We start from the raw sequence: 7,500 nt of genomic DNA on the forward strand, positions 1-7,500 counted from the left end.
GCAGTCTCCAATGGAAAGAAGCAAAGTTTTGTTGGTGCATTTTCCTGTCGCCGACTTTTCCTCACCCATGTGAAGTCAGTGACCATCAGGCGCCCAGCCGTTACCTGCTCTAGGAAACCAGGCTGGGGGGGAACTACGAAATGACTCCCCACATTGCTTTGTACCTTCAGCTACTCGCAACAGTTATTTGCTTCCAACAGAGCAGAGCCCAGCTTAAGGTCGTTTTCCAGTTACCCACGGTAGATACGTAAATGGCTTAATAACCCTCTTTGGCTTAGCTAAAGGAAGCTTGCTGCCCACCAGCATCTCGCGAACCACAGAAGAACTGCACAAACATAAAGAGGAAATCCTAATCAAATTTGGATTGGTAAAGAGCATTCCTGACAATCCACACAATACCAAGACCAATTCAATTTTATTGGTTGTTATTCAAAAGAAAGGGCACTCACATCTATCCTTTGTGTATTAATAACCTCACTCAAACTAGAGGACTGTGATTTGGGGGGTGGGGGGGGGAACTGGGTTTTTTGATAGGTCTTGTTGTTTGCTCTATAACTAAACCGAACGTTCTGCGCAGCCACAGCTCTGGGAAGCAAACCAAGCGCTTGTTTGAGATTTTCAGTAGTGAATTCACCTTTTAAACGAGAGCGCCACATTCTTACATACTGTCAGATTAACTTCTTCCAGCGCCCACGCGTCACGGGAAGACGAATTTATCCTAAAAGCGAGACTGGACTTCTGCTTTTTAGTTACCCCTTCAGCTTTCGGAGGAATTTTTGTTCCGATATTCTCTAATTTTTTAAATGTTTTTTTTTTTTTAAGAAACTTTTGCGAAGTGCAGTGGGAGTTTTACATGGAAGCCCTTGTTTGTATTCCGACTTTCCAAAAGCCTCCTTAAACACTGCTGGAGGATTAGGCCAGGTTTCTTTATTTCCTTTCCTACTATTTCTTTATCATTAAGGCCAAGGAGTTTTTAGTGAGCAGAATCCCGCTAATCGCTTGCCCCAGCCCCCATGGCTTTGTTTCTGTCAAAATAGCTCCTTTCAGCGGCAGCGCGGAGCGAGCTGTCTGGGCAAATGAACTGCTCTTTCTCACCAGATGTGTAACCGTGTTTCGTCTTTCACGAGAGACAAGCTGGAGCCGACTCCTTCCGCTAGCTGGGCCTATGCTACATGTCTTACAACAACACAAATGTAAGCCCCTTCCTTTCCACACATGTTAAACTCATTTCCTAGTGAATTATTGGGAAAACACAACACTATCCTTACCGCTGCGTTCAGATGCTGCAGTTTACTCCCTGCACTTCTGGCACCGCCGCCATGCGATGATGGGCTCTGTATAATTTTCTGGCTGTGAAACTTTTGCTGAAAGTATCACAGATATTTCCCCCCCCCCCCTTTTTTTTTTTTTCTTTTTTTTTTCTTTTTTTTCTTTTTTTTTTTTTTGTAATTTGCCTCCAGCCTTGACATACCAGAACCTCCAAACCCTGCGGAACAAATACCTTCCCTTTCTACCTAACAAACGCTATTTATACTCCGGATTTTTTCTGTCTTTGAGAAAATAAGGAGAGTTTGTTCCATGACAAAATACAACCTAGAACTGAGCCAGCCATATTCTGTTTCAACTGAGCTGATACACCAAGGAACTAGCGAGCTTTCTTCGGCTTAAAATGTTAATGAACCAAAACAGTTAACAGAAAAGCCAAATCACTGAATCTCGTAAAACCCAGAGTACCCCTCAGCCTGTAAAATTCCCCAGCCTCAGATTTTTTTTCGAATGCGCAGTTACATCTTTATTTTAATAGGGCATTAATAATGCCAGTATAACGTCGTATTATACGCAGTTTTGACCACAAACATTTTTGCGAGATTTGCTGTTAAGATAAACAAACAAGAGGAGCTTGTCCGCTGGCAGCTTGACCCGAGTGAATGGGTTTCATTTTCCTGGAGCGCGAGCTGTGGCAGGGCTGCCAAGCGCAGGTTGAGCTCCCGGGTCCCCTTCCCCTCGCCCCGCGTGTCAATCACCCCCTGGCATCCCCGGTGACAATTTCCATCCTCCCAGCCTGGAATTTCCACCTCCTCCAGCCCGGCCAAGCTCTCCCCCGGCCCTACGAGTAACCCAACACTGCCGCGCCAGGGCTGCTCCTACCCCCGGCCCCCCGAAATATCGGTACGTTAGGAAAGGAGCCTTATTAAGCCCCTTTCTACCACTTTGTGTTTCACAGGTTGTTTTTTTTCATTATCTGCTGTCTGAGAGTAATTATTTACTTCCTGGAAGCTCGCGTACCAGAACTCTGAGTTTGAAAGATTTTTCCATAACCTAATCCAATTCATCAAAGGCATCCTAACAAAATTACAGGCTCTGGCAGTATCTTTGCTTTTCACCTGATAAGGCTGCAACAGAAGCCCGGGATGGTTTGTATCAGGGTACCTCCTGTGGTATAGTTTTTGACAGCTTTGCTTAAATCCCTTCCCCCTCTGTTCCTTTCTCACAAAAAAAAAAGCATGCGATTTTATTATTCCCTCCTACTATAGCCGTGCGATGCTTTGGGCTTCAGACAAATAATCGAGAATTGTACCAGAGAAAAAGTGGTGCAGGAGCCTCATCTAGCACATTTGGGATTTACTTCGGAACAATGGCCTCGAAGCCGTACGTGAGCGCGTCCCTCCGCTAGCAACCCAGGTATCGCCACACTTTCGTTGACTGCGGGCTGTGCGCCGATTAAGAGCGGGGATTAAGGGGGAGCGATGTAAACGCCGCGACTTAGATTGCCCGAGGAAAAGAAAGAAAAAGAGAGAGGAGGAAGCACGCGCAAAGTCCTGTTTCTGGGGTGCCAGTGATCTCAGCGTTGCTGAATTACAGGGATTGCTTTGATTTGCCGTTTTCTTTTCTGCACGCACGTATGTCCGAAAAAGCAAGGCGCGCTCTGCGCCGTGTCCTCTCCTTCCCCGGCGCTGGCGGTTTGCTGTTTAACAGGAGAGAGGTGCTCCTACCTGCGCGCCTCGGACGCCAGCCTGGCTACCCCTGCCTGCAAACGCATCCCTTGCAGCTACGCCCATTAACCTACAATATACCACATCCTTCAGGGGAAAAAAAAGAAAAACTAAACCCAACAACAAACCCTCAATGTCAGGTTTCTGGCAGAAATTTTTTAAAGAACTGGTTGCCCCGGAAAGTCGTAATTTTTTAATATCCTCTGAACTTGGTAGCACCAATAGGGCAGCGAAAGCAAAAGTGCAGCCGAGCTATTTTGAGGTCTGTTCCTCCAGCGGTTGGGCGCGCATCTTAAAGAAAAATAAGGGTTTTAAAAAATGACACCAAACTGGTGTGTTTTCATTGCATTATGCAGATGAAATGACAAGTTGTCATTTAAGAAGTTAATAAACAGTCACCATTTTGCAGGTTATCCAAATGCTACTGAATAGAAAACCTTGGATCCCTAAATGATGTGTAATTAAAATTATTTTAAAAATCCTCCTTGACAGGCCAGGGCTTAGCCAAAATGTAAATGACATTAAAGAAGACAATGAATTTAATTTTATTTAATGTCCCTTTTTGCAGATCCTCATTTACATAGCATTTTTAACAAAAGCGTTGACCTTATAAATGCTGGCATTTGTACAGCTTCTGCAGAGTTGGATTTAATCATGCTTTCGCAAAGCCATAAGGGAAAAAGCTTTAAGTTCTCTGGTTGGATATGGAGTAGGAATAAAAACATTGGGACTGGTCAAATGTTTATCCTCCTTGCTTCTGAAAACAACCTGACAAGAAGATGTAAAGGTCTAGGGAATAACCCATTGCTGTTTGTAAGGCTTGGTAATAATCATACATAATCGTTTGGAAATATAGCTAATAAAAAATATAATGAGTGTTCAGCAAAATCGGCATTAGGCCCAAATTACATGATATTAATACTTGAACAGGTGCAGAAAGGCGCTTTAAATGAGGTAAATGAATAAAATGTCCCAGAGCACAACTGTGTGCACTGACAAAAAGTCAATCACATGAATAATTCAGCGGCCGGGACTGCCAGCAAAGGTCAGCGCTCTCACCTTTGTGACGGGAAGTGAAAGGAAACGCTGCTGACGAAAAAAACCCCCATCGCCCTCCAGCCGCCGCTCCGCAACCCCTCCGAAGGTGTAAACTTGGAGTAGGAAGGAATGAAAGCTCGGCACCGGGAAGCCGGCGTTTCAAAAAAAAAAAAAAAAAAAAAAGGGAAAAAAAACAACAGACCTCCCCCCCCCCCTCCCCAAACCCCAGCGTGAACAGTCAACTCGTTTAGGGGAAAAAAATCTGAAATTACAGCCAGGGAAAGGTTAAAGGGGGTGGCTACCAGCAATGTCAATTATCCACAAAATCTGAGGTCAGCCGAAAAGTATTTTAAGAGCCTACGGGATTGAAATTTTGTAACAGCTGTTAAATATGACAAAACTTTTTATTCCCCCAAACTAAAGCTATTCCAAACTCCGTATGAAAGAAATGGGATAAACAGATGTCTGGCTTCCATACAGGAAAGTAGGACACACTTGGAATGATAAGTCTCCTAAACTCTATAGAATAATGCCAGATTTATTGGGGAGGGGGGTATTTACTACCCACGGAGATGCCAACTAGCAGTAGGACTGTGATGGTACCATCTGGAAACCCGCTGCAGAGCACGCGATCGGTGATGCACTGCGAGCACATCCAGACCTGCCGCCGCTCCGCGAGCGAGCTGCCGCTCCGTGGTCCGACCGGGGTGCAACCCCGCCGCCCCGCCGCGCCCCGGGCAGGCCTCAACGGTTGGACGCCCAGCCTTCGGGTACGTTCGAGCCCAACAAGGGAGGGAAAAAGTCGAGAGGATGGACCTGAGCAGGAATTTCCATACCTTCTCCCGAAATATACGGTGGTGGCACCGAGGAATTATTTTAGCACAGAGTGTGGTTTTGGTTTAGCAGTTACAGCGGCATCCTGTAATCATTTACAGCCCTTGGAATGTATGGGTGAAATAGGAGAGATTTATCTGTTCATAGTTGTGATATGTAGACAATGGGTGTTCCTAATGAGGAACATCTGCTTTTGTGTTTTCCCAGAAAACATTATTCCACTATGAAAATGATACTCCCATCCTTTTCAGCAACACCGCAAAGAAAATATGGGCCTTTTCCTTTCTTTTATTTGCTTTTCTTTGGGTCAATCTAATTTCCCAGGGACACTTTTTCTGTGGCATCTTTTTACCGACTGCGCTGCAATTTATGGCGGGTTTGTTCTTTAATACGTGAGTTACTGTGCTGTATGAATAGCCCCGATATGCCAGAAGATACTTAAATGTATACAGTAATAAAAGTGTATACACTCAGCCAGGCTTCGTGAGAAACATCGGGTCGACGTAAATAAAAATTCTCAGTGAATTAAAAGGTCGCAGAGGCGTGCGACACAGAAAACTGCTTCCAAGGCCTCTGGTTTTGTTTTTACATTTAAAGCCCACTGCAGGATGCGAACGTATAATTACATAAATTTATTTAAAATATCTTAATTGCTAACAAATTATTATTCCTGAGGTGCATTGGGGGGCGGGGGGGGGGAAGTGTTGCTCTTCTCCTGCTTCCTTTTTTTTTCCCCCAGTGCGATAAACAATCCAGACTATCACAGAGACTCCTAGTGTGGGCTGGAACAAATGGGTGGCCATAGATCTCAATTCAGGATTGAATTATTGGTTCGTATCCTGAGGACAAATATGCCTTATCTGGTCAAAAGCTGCTAAATGTATCCAAAGGACAAAAGGATCTAGTGAAGCATATTGTACATAATTCTTTTTCTAAGGCAACTAACCAAACGGTAACACTTCTTATGGGAAACTGTAAATTGACCCACAAATTTGATGGGGAAATGTTGTTCCGGGGATGCTCAAGAGGAAACACAAACCCGAAATTCAGCACCGCCAACAAATTTAGGTACCAAACTATTAACACACGGATCGAGCAAGCATAAATATTGGGGCCTTAAACTACGCGTCAGTCGTTCCCGGGGACTCTTGCTCTGACAGAGCTTTTTCACGTCCCTGCTTTCCTTCCGTATTTGCTGCAATTTGCTTGTAGCAAACATTACATCCGACGGTTTTTCAAAAGCCCATCTTGAGAGGAAGAGTGTCGCACCGACCTCCTTGCCGAGCCGTATGCAGCATGCAACCAAATCCTCCTAGTATTTCGACATGGTAAGTGACAACTCTCTTTAGAAGGCTAAAATCCATGCCGTCCTCATAAAAAAAACAAATCTTGAAAATTCCTAATGTAGAAGGTGATTAAAATTCCTATAAAATCGTCCTATCTTTAAATTTAGAAGCACAGCAGATTTTTCATCAATAATTAAGATCTCGAAAGCATTTATGCTAGGCATAAATGGAGTTTCAATCTTCCTTATTCAAATAAACATGATAAACCCATTAACCAAATGTTTTCTGATTTTTTATATCTTCTCATGCTTCTGGAATATCAAATTATAACGTACTTCCGATAGTTTGGGGAAGGTATGAAAGCACTCACACCGTACAGCTTCCTTCAGCTTTGCCAGGACCACCCTTCACAGAACTGATACCGTTTATCTCACAGCAACTCCGGGACATTATTACACATATATCATTATAATCCCTAATCATTGAAAAACGTTCTGTGCGCTGCGTTTCGCTGCGCGGACGGACCATAAACATAAACTACTCGTGCATTTTTTTTCAGCGCACATTCACTAGGCATGAAGCGATCGCCCTGACCACAGCTCTAAATTAAAGTCCGACCGAGCACCCGACAGGAAAATATTATTCTAATTTTCCTTCCCGGTTAATTCTCGTCGCGCTCTGGCGCGGTCACACTTTAACGCAATCCACCATTTACATCTGCAAAAGTCACACATATCTTGAAAACTCCCAACAACGAACATGCCCGTAATCCAATAATAAAAACTGTAACACGCTGTCTTGCGTTTACTACGCCGCCAAGATGCCTCCGCTTCCAAATATTTTTTAGCCGGTAAAGCAGAAATAAATTCAGCTCACAAGGCAACAATCCAGTGCTATATGATTTCCATAGCTAAAACACTAAAGACAAATATAATTATATTGATTTTTTTGTACTCCGAGTTCTATAAAGTGGTGAACTTGTTCTCAATTGCCTGACACAATCCCAGAGTGATGGCAACAACTGGTCAGCCCTATTTGATTACTAATAAGAGAGATGTCCCTTCTGTCAGATACCTCGCATTCTCCACTAAGCAAACAGCTATTTCAGCTAGTTAAACATTAGCATTGCTCTCCACTGGTGGTGCATATTTCTTTAGGCTTAACTCAGGGAGTTTTCCAGGTTTAATTTTTCAGTCACTGGACAGCAAAGTTCACGATCAAAAGATAACTTTGTGCTGCAAGCTACCGAAACACAAGCCTTCTCCAAACCAGACTAACCCTCTTCTTCACAAAACCGGCGTCCTATGAACGTTTCTCGCCTCCATTTATTACTCCGAGGTACCGACTGC

General features: G+C 43.9%; 1 protein-coding gene across 8 annotated transcripts in view; it reads right to left on the reverse strand.

Moving 5' to 3' along the window:
* The window catches only part of EBF3 (EBF transcription factor 3), a 120,921-nt gene that overhangs the window by 105,056 nt on the left and 8,365 nt on the right, over positions 1 to 7,500 (reverse strand). The gene's annotated exons all lie outside the window — the stretch shown is intronic.

The sequence above is a fragment of the Phalacrocorax carbo genome, chromosome 12 (genome assembly GCF_963921805.1).
Source record: "Phalacrocorax carbo chromosome 12, bPhaCar2.1, whole genome shotgun sequence".
NCBI classification, from domain to species: Eukaryota; Metazoa; Chordata; class Aves; order Suliformes; family Phalacrocoracidae; genus Phalacrocorax; species Phalacrocorax carbo.